We start from the raw sequence: 14,053 nt of genomic DNA, 5'->3' as shown, positions 1-14,053 counted from the left end.
AAATAAAAGATACAGAGACAAGTTTAGAGCTTCCTTGTTACCGAAAATGCCCTCAATCATTTATAATATCCTGACGTTACCCTTCAGACTGCGCTTTAATCGGACGGCTGCTATGGTGCTAGATACCCAAATCTACCCGTCCGATGGAGAAAGTGTTGGGGTCTAACACGTGCGTGTGTAGAAGCATTGAACTGGCAAGGGTCTGGCGGAAAAGCGACTTTTCATATTGACTTTTCCCAAAATGAGAAAATCCAGTTGCGGAGAATACAACATTGCCCAAGCATCCAAACGTCGACCCTCTTAAATCTTATTCTTAACTTCATTAGTATTTTTAAACAAACATAAAATTGAAAAATTAAAAAATCATAAATCATATATCACCAAGTAATTTAATGTCATTAATTTTTTTATATTTTTTTTAATTACTCTTATTAAAATATAATTTCTTAAACAATATTTTAAAAAATCATGAACATTTGCATTGTAAATGAACCCAATGTGCCCGGGTGTGGGTGGGTTGGGGTTAGGAAAATATGTACTTGTGTCTAACCCCATCTCTGATCGAGTCAAGGGTCGAGGTGGATCAAGCTCCTGTTTTTTACCCTTCCACTTAGGGGTGGTCATTGGGTTGGATTTTTTATGAGGAACTTGACTCGACCTAGCCCAATAACTTGGGTTTGGTTTTTTATTTTACCCTACGGGTCAGGGATGGAGTGGAAAAAAACTAATCAGGTTTTAAGACAAAGAGAGGTTTTTCCAAACCTAACCAATAGACGAGACAAAGATATAAAACAGGGTTGAGACAAGTCGGGTTTACAAAAACGGGGCAAGGACGGGTCGAATTTAAGTCGGGTTACAAGGGTTGTGGAGGTACATGCCAGTTCATTGTGTTCAGAATGTGGTCAACAAGGCACCTTTGAATTAACAAACTCCTTCAGTCTAGCTTTACCTTCGAATAAATGGCATTACCCTATAACTTCAGTATCAAAATTATATGATATGTGTATCATTCATGTCCTCCTAGTTCCCATTGTCCAAAAAATTAGAAACATGGGTGTTCTCAATTTTTTTCCCATAAAGCATGTAACATTTATTTTTATTATGATCATATTGTTTGTGGTTCTAATAAAAGCAAATTTGATTCATAGGTTGTTTTTGGGTAACCAAATTTGATTCTAGTCTACGTAAACATCTCTAAAATATGACAAAGGTTTCAAATTCTATTTGTCCCATTCAGCAATGAGTATTAGTTAGATCAATGCATGAAAAAGATAACATGAATTTGACTTTTGTACTACTATGAAAAACTAAAGTATTTACATCGTATATCCGCAAGCCTTGGAATTTAGATACAAAAATTTCACTGCATGAGCTAAATACAGAATATGATTTTGGTTTTCACTATAAAAAATTGAAGTATTAACATTGCCTTTTGCTAGTTTTGGGTACAAAGATCACCAAGTATCAGTGTATCTTCGACAACAGAATGACTTCAGGTTGTTGAAAAAACTGAGAATCGGTCAAGTAAGTCTCGATTGCCATTATCATGTGATTCAACTATGGGTCCAAAAGAGGTTTCAACTCCACTAGAAATTCCTAGGAGATGACGTTGCGGAGTTTCTTGAACTGAACCTTGTACTCGCGGAATAGGGCAAATCCTACCGTCTTCAAAAAGGCCAGTAGTGCAACCGTAGATAAAGAGTTCACGGGGATAGTGTTTAAAAGCCTAGCAAACCATGCCCACTCTTCCTTCTATTCGTGAGGATTTCTCACACCCTCCACCTTCGTCTGAAACAGTGCAACATCTCCACCTCATCATATACCTTTCCAAATTCTCCAAGTATGTTTCCTCTACTTTGACATTTTCCCTCAAATAGTAGTTAATGGGCTTCGACACTGTGGAATAGCAAGCTCTATTGAGCTTGGGAAGAACAAGATTCATGGCAACTAGAAAACTGTGATGAGATAAGAGCAATCACACGGGCAAAAGCAAATGTCATATAAGTAATCCTCATTATCTGATCTTGGCATAAAGCGATCATCTCTTCGCAAACAAAGCAAGGGAGAAACTGCAAGTAGAGAAGATCATTGATAATCCTAACAAGATCACTAGTTTTTGCTATGATATTTTCCACTGTTTCATAAATTTGTTTTGTCTATCGAGCAATCTGACGCCTGCAGCTTTGAAAAGCATATAGACTATAATTGTCATTCATCTAAGCAAATATTTTGTAAAACCTAAGTATTTCTTCCTCCGATTTCAATGTGGGTACTGGAGACTTCATTTGAAGTCGATGATTAATAACTTTATCTTCCTCGTCTAAAACTACTACCTCTGCTTCCTTAGAAGTTGCCTCGAATTATACTGTAGTCTTTGTGTGAGGATACAAATCAGTAAGAATCCTTTTTTTCATAAATCTTTCTTCCTCCATTTTCAATGTAGCTACTGAAGGATTTTTTTTAACTCGATGAACAGTAGTTTTCTTCTTTACCTCCTATACTACTACCACTTCAGCTAACTTAGGAGTTGCCTTGGAGACTGTTGTAGTCTCTGATAAGGGATTAACATAATCCTTTTAGTTATTGAATAAGATCTCATTGTATTTATCTCATGTTGTAATTATCTTTTATCATGTAAAGTTTATCTTTTCTGTTTTAAATTGTATAAATTCCTCTCTTAATCAAAGCAAAATTGTGGTTCAATTCAACATCTAATATGGTATCAGAGCCCCAATCGTTATCAGTGTCGCGTCTCTTCCCGTCTTTTTGCTTCCAAAAACCCTCAAAACAAATCTCCTTCAAAAGCCAACGTTAAGTTCATAGATTCAGTTGCTACAAAACGATATTGGGTTTTTTAATCGTAACCTATCTTAAGGAAGCTTGATAAGGGATTAACATAATCCCTTCAATTATCAGATAAAATTCTATTGTATTTATCTCATGTTGTAATTATCTTCTCATATAAAACTTGTCTTTTATATTCTAAATTTATAAATACCACCTTTCATCAATGCAAAGATGTAGTTCAATTTAACATCTAATATAGTATCATAGCCCCAATCACTATTACTGTCGCATCTCTTCCCATCAATTTTATTCCAAGAACCCTCAAAACAAATCTCCTTATAAAGACAATGATAAATTCACATATTCAGTTGTTATGGGACAAGATTGGCCTCTCTAATCGTAATCTATCTCGAGGGGGCATGATAAGGGATTAACATAATCCTTTCAGTTATCGAATAAGATCCTATTGTATTTATCTCATATTGTAATTATCTTCTCATGTAAAACTTATCTTTTTTATTCTAAATTGTATAAATATTACCCTTAATCAATGCAAAGGTGTGGTTCAGTTCAACATCTAATATGGTATAAGAACCTCAACCTTTACCAGTGTCGCGTCTCTTCTTGTCTTTTTGTTTCCAAAAACCCTCAAAATATATTTCTTTACAGAGTCAATGCCAAGTTCAAGATTCAATTGCTACTAGACAAGATTGGTCTCTCTAACCGTGGCCTATCTTGAGGGGACATGATAAATTATTAGCATAATCCCTTTAGTTATCAGATAAAATTTTATTTTATTTATCTCATGTTGTAATTATATTTTCATGTAAAGATTATCCTTTTTATTATTAATTGTATAAATACCACTCTTAATCAATGCAAATCTGTGGCTCAATTCAACATCTAATATGGTATCATAGCCCCAACCGCTACTAGTGTAGCGTCTCTTTCTGTCATTTTGCTTCCAAGAACCCTTTAAACAAATCTCCTTACCAAGACAATGACAAATTCACATATTCAATTGTTATGGGACAAAATTGGCCTCTCTAATCATAGACTATCTCGAGGGGGCATGATAAGGGATTAACAAGAACCCTTGAAACAAATCTCCTTACAAAGACAATGACAAATTCACATATTCAATTGTTAGGGGACAAGATTGGCATCTCTAATCGTAACCTATCTCGAGGGGGCATGATAAGGGATTAACATAATCCTTTCAGTTATCGGATAAGATCCTATTGTATTTATCTCATGCTGTAATTATCTTCTCGTGTAACTTATCATTTTTATTCTAAATATTAGCCTTAATCAATGCAAAGGTGTGGTTCAGATTAACATTTAATATGGTATTAGAGTTCTAGTCACTATCAGTATAGCGTCTTTTCTCGTCATTTTGCTTCCAAAAACCCTCAAAATAAATTTTCTTATAAAGTTAATGTCAAGTTCACAGATTCAGTTGCTACAAGACAAGATTGGTCTATCTAACCGTGGCCTATCTTGAGGGGGCATGATAAAGGATTAGCACAATCCCTTTAGTTATCAAATAAAATCTTATTATATTTATCTTGTGTTGTAATTATATTTTCATGTAAATATTATCTTTTTTATTCTAAATTGTATAAATACAACCCACCCTTAATCAATATAAATGTGTAATTTAATTCAACATCTAATATGGTATCAGAGCCTCAGTTGCTACTAGTGTCGTGTTTCTTCCCGTCCTTTTATTTCCAAGAACCCTTGAAACAAATCTCCTTATAAAGCCAATGCCAAGTTCACAAATTCAGTTTCTACGAGACAAGATTAACCTCTCTAACCGTGGCTTACCTTGAGGAGTCATGATAAAGGATTAACATAATCTCTTTAGTTATTAGATAAGATATCATTGTATTTATCTCATGTTACAATTATGTTCTCATGTAAAATTTACTTTTTCTATTCTAAATTGTATAAATACTACATTTAATCAATGCAAATGTGTGGTTCAGTTCAGCAATAATCTTATTTTTTACTTTATTTAAAGGTAGCATCAGCCCTTATCTTGGTCTCTTGCATTAAGAAGACCTCCTCCTGAATGATACAATGAGCTGAGTAGTGAGCATAAAAAACTTCAGAAACTTTGAGTTTGTATTCATCGTTGAGTCTTCTATCCGACTCCTTTCTCACATACATTTCTTTCTTAGCCCATATTAATGTCGAAACTGTCATTCGATGTAATCCCCAAAGGCTTCTCAGGAAGAACTCCTCCTAATCATTGTCGTGCACTCGCATAATCATCACGACCTTCATGGAAGCAAAAAAAATTGCAACAGGGACGAAGTTGAAATGGTAAAAGAGAAGAACAATGAAGAGTATTTATAGAGGTGAAATCACTTGGATGGCAAGTTTTTTTGGAAATATAATATGGGTGTGTCGCGTGTTCTCATGGAGAGGTGGGTACCGTTAGGAGCGGAGAGGATTATCTAAGAACTTCGTCCGTCGAGCAATCATTTTTGGGTAACCAATGTGATTAACATCATTTTATTCTATTTTTCTTCCTAGTTGAAGCCTTATTATCGCCATCTCTACTTTGGCCATATTAGTGCACCCGGAGGGTAAGTGAAAGTAAAAGTGAATGAACCAGTTCATTTACTTTCACTCGCTCCGGTGTAAAACGAGAGAAAGTGAATTTCGACCCTAAACCGGGTTCATTCATTTTCATTTGGACGCTCTCTATGTCCCGTTCTCGCACCTTCCCTCGCTCGACTTTCTCTTTCAACCCTCTCTGCTTACCCTCTCTAGTCTCTTGCTCTTTGTCGAAACATTGCCTCGCCCTCTCTATTGAAACCTTGTCTCGGCCCTCTTTGCTTCCCTTCTCACCTCTCGCCCTCTACCGAAACCTCTATGCTTCCCTCTCTCTATTTATTTATTTATTTATATTAGATAACATAGATTTTATTTATAAATTATAAAAAATAAACATATTTATTTATGTATTTATTTGTTATAGTTATTTAAACTATTTTGTTGTAATTATTATTAATACTATATTAAAATCTATCTTATGTTATTAATAAAATACTATATTTATTTATTTATTTATTAAATTCATTTACTATATTATTTTAGTGATTTAAGAGTGATAATTAAAATATTATTAAAGTATGCATTTGATCAAGTATTTTTTTAATTATTCTATTTTTTATAATCAATCAACTAATGATTTTTATTTTTTTTAAAATTATATTATTAATTTATACAACGTTAAAATATATCTTATGTTATTAATAAAATTATTTATTTATTACATTTATTATTGTTATTACTATATTAAATTAGTGATTTAAGAGTGATAATTAAAATATTATTAAAGTAAGAATATGATCAAGTATCTAAACATTATAAAAGTATACATTTTTGTTTAAAGTATTTTATTTTTTATTATTAATTAGTGCACAGTTAATTTTAACTTATAATTATTATATTTTAAAATTACATTAAATTACTTATTATAAAAATAATTATGTTTGTTTAGGTTTATTATCTGTTTAGGTATATTATAAAAAGTAACTCGTTATCTTGTTTACACTAAAATTTTTCATTTTGGGCAATATAACACAGAGACCTGCTAATATGAAAAAACTGATTTACTTTCCGTATCACTTTCACTTTCCCTGTACCGCTAACCGTTTATGTTTTCTTTTTATTTCTATTCTTTCTATTAGAACAAGAATGATTTGTAATAAACTAATTAAGGGTTCTTTTGTGTTACTATTCGCAGAGACCTGCTGGAAACGCCACAATCATTCGCCGAGTAGGAAAAAGATCAGTTGTATTAACTATCTTTTTCCTTTCGAGAAACCCTCAATTGAAACTGAAATATGCGAGAGATTGCCCATTGCGATCCCATTTGAGAAGAGCTATATAGCAGGTAACCATTCCTCATACCGTTACTAATTATCCTCTTTCCTTCGCTTTAACTGAGCCATTTTCTTCTGGGTTTCTTCACCTACTTTTAATCAATAGATTCCTGTTATAGGTTCTGTAGAAAATCTTTCATTCAACGCGTTCCGTCCTAAATTCTTTATACATCAAACACCCTGCCATGGCCTTCCCTGCTGCCGCAATCGATTCCACTCTCTTCAATTCATGTTGCTCTATACTCTCCTTTGAAAACATCAAACCAAACTCTCTGAACGTCTTTTTACTAAATCTCAAACCAAGCTCTCTGAAACCTCTTTTTACAAAATCTGGCACTGTTCTTTACAATGGGCACAACAGAGCATGCCTACACCTGTTCGATAAAATTCCTCTATAGGGAAATAAAATAGAGTTTTACAGGAGGATCTCAACAAGAGAGGCAGGATAGAGAAGCCCCTGCCTTCGTCCTGCAATTTCCTGTGCTGCTTCCAGAATGGCGAACAGCAATTCGAAGGTGATCTGCATAACATCCACGCATACTTTGAATCTTGAGATCAACATGGTAGCTTCTTTTCTGCTCCCGTTGGCTCTTTCTGGCTTTCCGGTCTCCGCGTCTTCCGTTTATAGCCACCCAAGAGTGCGCCCTTTCGAACTACCCAAGAGCCAGTTCTCTTTCATTCACTCTCCATAACCATGGATAATTGCAATTCTACATCCAATTATTGGATTTGAAGCTGCCAAACTCCCAGAAACAGCGGTTGCTTATCCGGTCATATTGTTTCCTGGAATTTGCCACAATGCCCTCTGTTGTCCTTATTTCATATCTTCTGTGATCATCATCATCCTGATTGAACTTGGAATTCTATCAGTCTTTTCTTAAATATGCCTGGGCGGATTTGTCTTTTTGGAGAATGGTCACATGTTGGTTTTGAATAATTGATTATGGCAGATGAATTGATTGGTAGATCCCACAAGACATAGTTTGTCTCCTTGAAGAGATGTGAATAACTTAAAATTTTCTTTTTCCATTGTATCATCCTCTCAATGTTGGAGTAGATATTTCCAGGATCAACAAAACTCTAAAAACAAGAGTTGTTACAGAATTGATTGAAACAGTTGTTTATAACCCTTCTTGTTGAAGAGTTGCAGCAGCAACCACCAACAGTAAAATATAAATCAGTCATCAAAATATTCCAGTGGGCACCCCCTTTCATTGAAATATTGTTGGCTTTCAAATAGATGCCCTACCAGTCTCTGTAATATCACAAAGTATGCTTACATCTCACTTTGGCATATAAAAACCTAAAGGGTAATTATTAAATACAACCTTCTTAGATACCATATTTTCAAGTATTGTATGTTTTATTTCTATATTTGATTTTTAGATTAATGGACAACTAAAGACTTGTAGTTAGTTTACCTTAATAGAGTGGAGAGAGCATTTAAGTGTTAAATGAAAGGATGAATTACACTTAATCTCTAACTTAATTACACTTTGTGTCACTCACTCTCATAATTGCATAAAATACCTTTTGTTTTTCTTCCAACGTCCCCCTCAAGCTGGTGAGAAAACATCGAATATTCCCATTTGGAGCATGTGTATGTGAGTGGTCCTACACCAATGACCCCAGGAAGATATCAACTAATTGACTCTTGGAAGGTACATAATTGCATGAATATGATCTCAACATGAAGTTTTTCTCGAATGAAATGGTAGTCTTTCTCGATATGCATAGTCCTTTCATGGAATTCTGGATTGGTTGTAGTGTGAATAACTGCATGATTATTACATTGAAGTTACATGGGCTTGATTGTCCATAACCCGAGTTCAGTTATGAAAGATCTTAGCCATAATAATTCGCTCACTACAAATGTCATAGCCTAATATTCCGCTTCAACACTTGATTGGGCTACAACATTATGTTTATTGTTTTTCCAGGTGACTAAATCGCCCCCAACCATTGTACAATAATTGGAAGTGGATTTTCTATCATTAGAAGAGTCTGCCCAATTTGTATCAGTAAAACTTCAATATTAGTGTGTGCATGACATTTGTATAATAATCCTTGACCTAGATTCTTCTTTAAGTACTGGGGAATTCTTTCCAAATGAGATTGTTGTGGTTGATGCATATACTGGTTGATAATGCTAATTAAATAGGATATATATGATCTTGTGAATGTGAGATTGATTAGTTTTCTAACTAACCATTGGAAGCGACCAACATCAACATCACTGCCAGTACCAACACATAGCTTGACATTAGGTTTCATTGGTGTATTTGGTGGCTTACACCCGGGCATTCTAGTTTCATTAAGAAACATACTTCATTTGTGATAGAATGATGTCATGCCTGGATTGGAGAACTTTTATATCGATAAAGTATTTGAGAAGTCCAAAATCTTTTGTTTGAAATTCCTCGTTTAGGTCCTTATTAACTTGATGAATACCTTTGTAATCAGTGAAAATAATAATAATGTCATCAACAAAGATAACCTTAAGGATCAATGTCAATTTGGGACTCTAAACCAGAACATTAATGAACCATGAATCAATGTTAATTTGGCTGAAAAACAAACAAACTGAATTCTTGTTTGTAGGTAATCTCAAAGGCAATGAAATTTGAGATTACTTTTAAAACAATCTCTTCAAACCCTAACTTAGGGTTTCATAGAATTAATTTACATGTTACTCATTCAAATAGACATGAATAAAGGCCACCTTATAGAGGAATTTTTAAAATTTTATAAGTGAATTTTTTGTATTAAATTGAAATAAAAACAAGGCAACATGGATGCATGTGTCTAGAATTTTCAACCTTTTGAAACTAATGAAAACTTATCGAATTTTGAGAGAAGGTTATGACTTGAGTTTAGGCAAAGTAATTAATTTCAAAACATGAATTTGATCACTTACAAGTGAAGGCACAAGATGAGAAACTCAATTGATTAAAGAGACCATTGTTAGAATTCTGAATTCAGTCCTTGGTTTCCTTCAAAGTGGCATAACCCTCCTTTGTTGGCTTGGAGTTTTTTCATAATTTTGCATAGCGTGAGCTCATGAATGAGCCTCCTCCCACTCTTTTTCTTATTCATATAAGTGGGGCAATGATGTACTAATACATATGTAAGGAAAACAAATACTTAATCTTTAACTTAATTACACCTTATGCCACTCACTTTCATAATTTGCCTCTTCTCATAATTACAAGACCATATACAAATGATCTATCTCAACAGTCACAATATCGGATATATCTTATTCAGTTAGTGTTATCAGCCTGTATATGCATCAACTACAACAATCTAATTAGATAGCATTGGAAATAATTCTACGGTACTTAAAGAAGAATCCAGGTCATGGATTATTGTACAAGTGTCATGGGCACACTGATATTGAAGCTTTGTTGAAGAAGACGGGGCAAACTCCCCTGATGATAGAAAATCCACTTTCGATTATTGGACAACGGTTGGGGGCAATTTAGTTACCTGGAGAAGCAAGAAACAAAATGTTGTAGCCTGATCAAGTGTTGAAGTTGAATATCGTGTTATGGCACTTGTAGTGAGTGGATTATTATGGCTAAGATCCTTCATGATTGAACTTGGGCTCAGGACAATTAAACCCATGCAACTTCAATGTGGTAATCAAACAACTATCTACATTGCAACCAATCCGGTATGCCATGAATAGACCAAACATATCGAGATAGGCTACCATCTCATTCGAGAAAAACTTCAAGCTAGGATCATATCCATGCAAGATGGTATCTTCCAAGAGTCAATTACCTGATATACTTACAAATTCCATTGGAGTAGGACCTCTAATGGACATATGTTCCAAGTTGGGAATATTTGATGTTTTCTCACCAGCTTGAGGGGGAGTGTTAAAGAAGAATAAAGGGTATACTATGTAAATATGAGAGTGAGTGACATAAGGTGTAATTAAGTTAGAGATTAAGTATTTTTTTCCTTTCATATGTATTAGCACATCTTTGCCCCACTTATATAAATAAGAAAGAGGGGGAGGAGGCTCATTCACAAGCTCACACCAAACCCTAATCATCTTCCTTTATCAACTCATCCCTAGTCTCTTCTAGCTTCTCATTTCCTTCTCCCTTCCTTCCTTCTTATCTACTCTTTTTCTTCTTTAACCTAAGCTTCCTATGGATTAAATCCTAGAATCTAACATTATTTAATGGACAACTAAAGACTTGAAGTTAGTTTACCATAATAGAGTGGAGAGAGGACATTTAAGTGTTAAATGAAAGGACAAATTTACTTTCATTTACAACACCCTTTTTCAAAATGATAAAACTATCCCTAGGCTTTCTTGTACAACATCATTTTCCTCTGATCTTTTCCCCTGTCTGAGTTGTCTCAAGCGTTTGTCTACTTTTAACACTTCAGACTAGTGTAGGGTTTGTCATTCAAGAAAGTCTTAATTTGTTTTGAAGTTAGATCATAGTGAAGAGAGATCTCTATTGGATTGAACATCATTAGTGAGTTGGGTTCAATTGAATAACATTGGTGCTTGAGAAAATTGTAGGATAAGAGGGAAAAATAAAAAATGAATATTATTGAGATGAATAGAAAGAAGGGAAGGATAGAAGAAATTGAGAAGATGAAAGAAGAAGAGAAGACCATGAAGGAGATGATAGGGCTCTAGAGATATGGCTAAGTCATATTTGTGCGAGAAAACCTCCAAGGACCGGAAGTTTACTATATCGGAGATCCAAGTTTTCTTGGATATTGATTATAAGGGATACAATTTATCTATAGATTACCTCAATTCTCTAATAATACCAAAACTTTGGCTCACTTTCTATCTTCTCTCTTCATTTTCCGAGAACCATTGTACTAAATTAACTCTCTTTTTTCTCAAACTGTTAGAATTCCTCACTTCCTCCATTTTGAAGAAGCAATAATGGAACTTCTAAATTAACCATTTAGAAGTGTATTTAGTCATCTAGAAAAATGTAGTTAGTGACACAAAAAATAAGTTTACCTTACCTTTGATGGTTTCTATCAAATAACTAAGGGTTTTATTCGAAATTTGGTTAAATATGAAAATGCAACATCTAGAGAGCCAAACTTGCAATTCTTTGTGTATCTAAGAAGCTTGCATTTGAAAATTACTCAAAATAACAATACTCATCTATCATCTATCAATGAGTTTATAATTGTTTCATTGAGCCTGAGTGGGAAGACTTGTCTCTATACAATTAGAAGTTTATTTATTGCTTTTAGGGTATTTTTACCTTTCCACATGCCAATTTTTTAAACAAATTATAAAAAAGCATTAGTATTTTGTCTAAGTTATAAAACTTGGATAGGACCAAACCAAGTTCACCACCTATTCTCTCCCCCCTTTTTCTCATTCATTGCTAGGTCAGAGTTGTTGCCCTTTTTACATTGATAGCAATGAGGGAAAGAGACTCTTCCCCTATCTTAGGAAATAGTGGGAGAGGGTAGAGTTCCACCTCCCTTCCCCTTTGCAAAATGGATGCAATCACAAGAAGAAAAAACTTCTTTGATCAATATATTAGGTGAATGTCATCTGGGTCAACCACTAGTGAAACCCAGTTGAACCATGTTGAATAAGACCTTATCAAAGTTAATCATTAAAATTATAAATAATGTGCTATAAAAGAAAATTACTAAAATAAATAAATATATATACACAATTAGATGATATATTACATATTCATATATATGACATATATAACATAATATCATATTATAATCAACATTATTTAAAAAAACATAAAAATAATATTGTAGCAGTATAAAATATATTTGTATAGCCTATCGAATTAAATATAGTTCTCTGCTACAAAATTTATATTTAACATAGTATAATTGTGGAAGCTCTACGATATAGTCTAAATTTTATAAATTTTTATTATTCTACAGTAAATAGTATAAAATAACAATAGGTTTCATGAACCATAACCATTCATGCTCTTGTTTGAACTTTGGACCTGGAAATCTATCAATTACATTTTTTTACATTGGGGGGTTAGTCAACATTGAAGTTGAAGTTGAAGTTAGACTTCAAATTCAAGGCAATGATTTAATTCAACTTCAATTTTAGGTTGGGTGTTAGTGCCCCAAAATGAAAACAAAGTTCAAATGCATAGTAAAACAGATTTTAGTGTTAGTGCCTCAAAATGAAAAATATGATGTAAACAAGAGAATGAGTAATTTTTTATAATATACTTAAATAGAACGTATACCTAAACAAATAATTAACCAAAATAAACATGGTTACTGCACTAATAAGTGATTTAATGTAGTATTAAAATATATTAATATAATAATTAATGAAATAGTATATTATATTAATTAATGATTACAATTTATTATAAAATAATATAATAATTACGTGTGAGTATAATAAATTATAATAAATAAATAAGTAAAAAATAATAGAAGATGGATTTTTTATGTAGTATTAATTAATAATATATTTTTTAAAATTAAAAAAATGGTTAGTTTAATTAATTATTAAAATAGGATAATTAAACCAAAATAGTTGATCAAATGCTTTCTTTAACAATATTTTAATTACCAATCTTAAATTTCTAATTTAATATAGTAATAAAATTAATGAATATAATATATTAATAAATAAATTATTTTATTAATAGGATAGATTATTAACACACACACACACACACACACACACACACACACACACACACACACACACACACACACACACACACACACACACACACACACACACACACACACACACACACACACACACACACACACACACACACACACACACACACACACACACACACACACACACACACACACACACACACACACACACACACACACACGTTTATGCAACTTAGGAAAAATTAAATCAACAACGTCGTATTCCTCACGTCGTCGATAATAGCAGGGAGACAACGATGAGCCAACATGCAATAGCGATGGAGGCGGCTCTTCGACGGTAAGCCAGAGGCGACAGTATGTCGGAGCCATGCAACAGAGACGCTCCAACTAGATGCTTTACGACGAAGGTTCGGTGATGGCGGCTCTGTGACGGAGGCCAAGAGGGAGAAGAGAGAGGGAGACAAGAGAGGGAGAAGGGAGAAGGGAGAAGGAGTGTGAAGACGAGAGAAATAAGAGAGCGGGAGAAAAAATTTGGGGGAGGAAGACCGAGAGGGAGAAGAGAGAGCGAGATAGAAAAAAAAAATTGACGCATCCCGAACAATGGCTTCAAGTGGATGATTCGCAATTTTGGGTTGAATCATAATTCTACGATTTTAGCCTAAGACACCTGTGTTTTTCATATGACACTTGCGTTGGTGCACCACTAACGACCTAATTGAATGAATTACCCC

Source organism: Aristolochia californica, unplaced genomic scaffold, assembly GCF_029961685.1.
Source record: "Aristolochia californica isolate CCGP_79_NKW_82.1479 unplaced genomic scaffold, dmAriCali1.0.hap1 SCAF_11, whole genome shotgun sequence".
Taxonomy (NCBI): Eukaryota; Viridiplantae; Streptophyta; class Magnoliopsida; order Piperales; family Aristolochiaceae; genus Aristolochia; species Aristolochia californica.
This window is presented reverse-complemented; position numbering follows the sequence as displayed.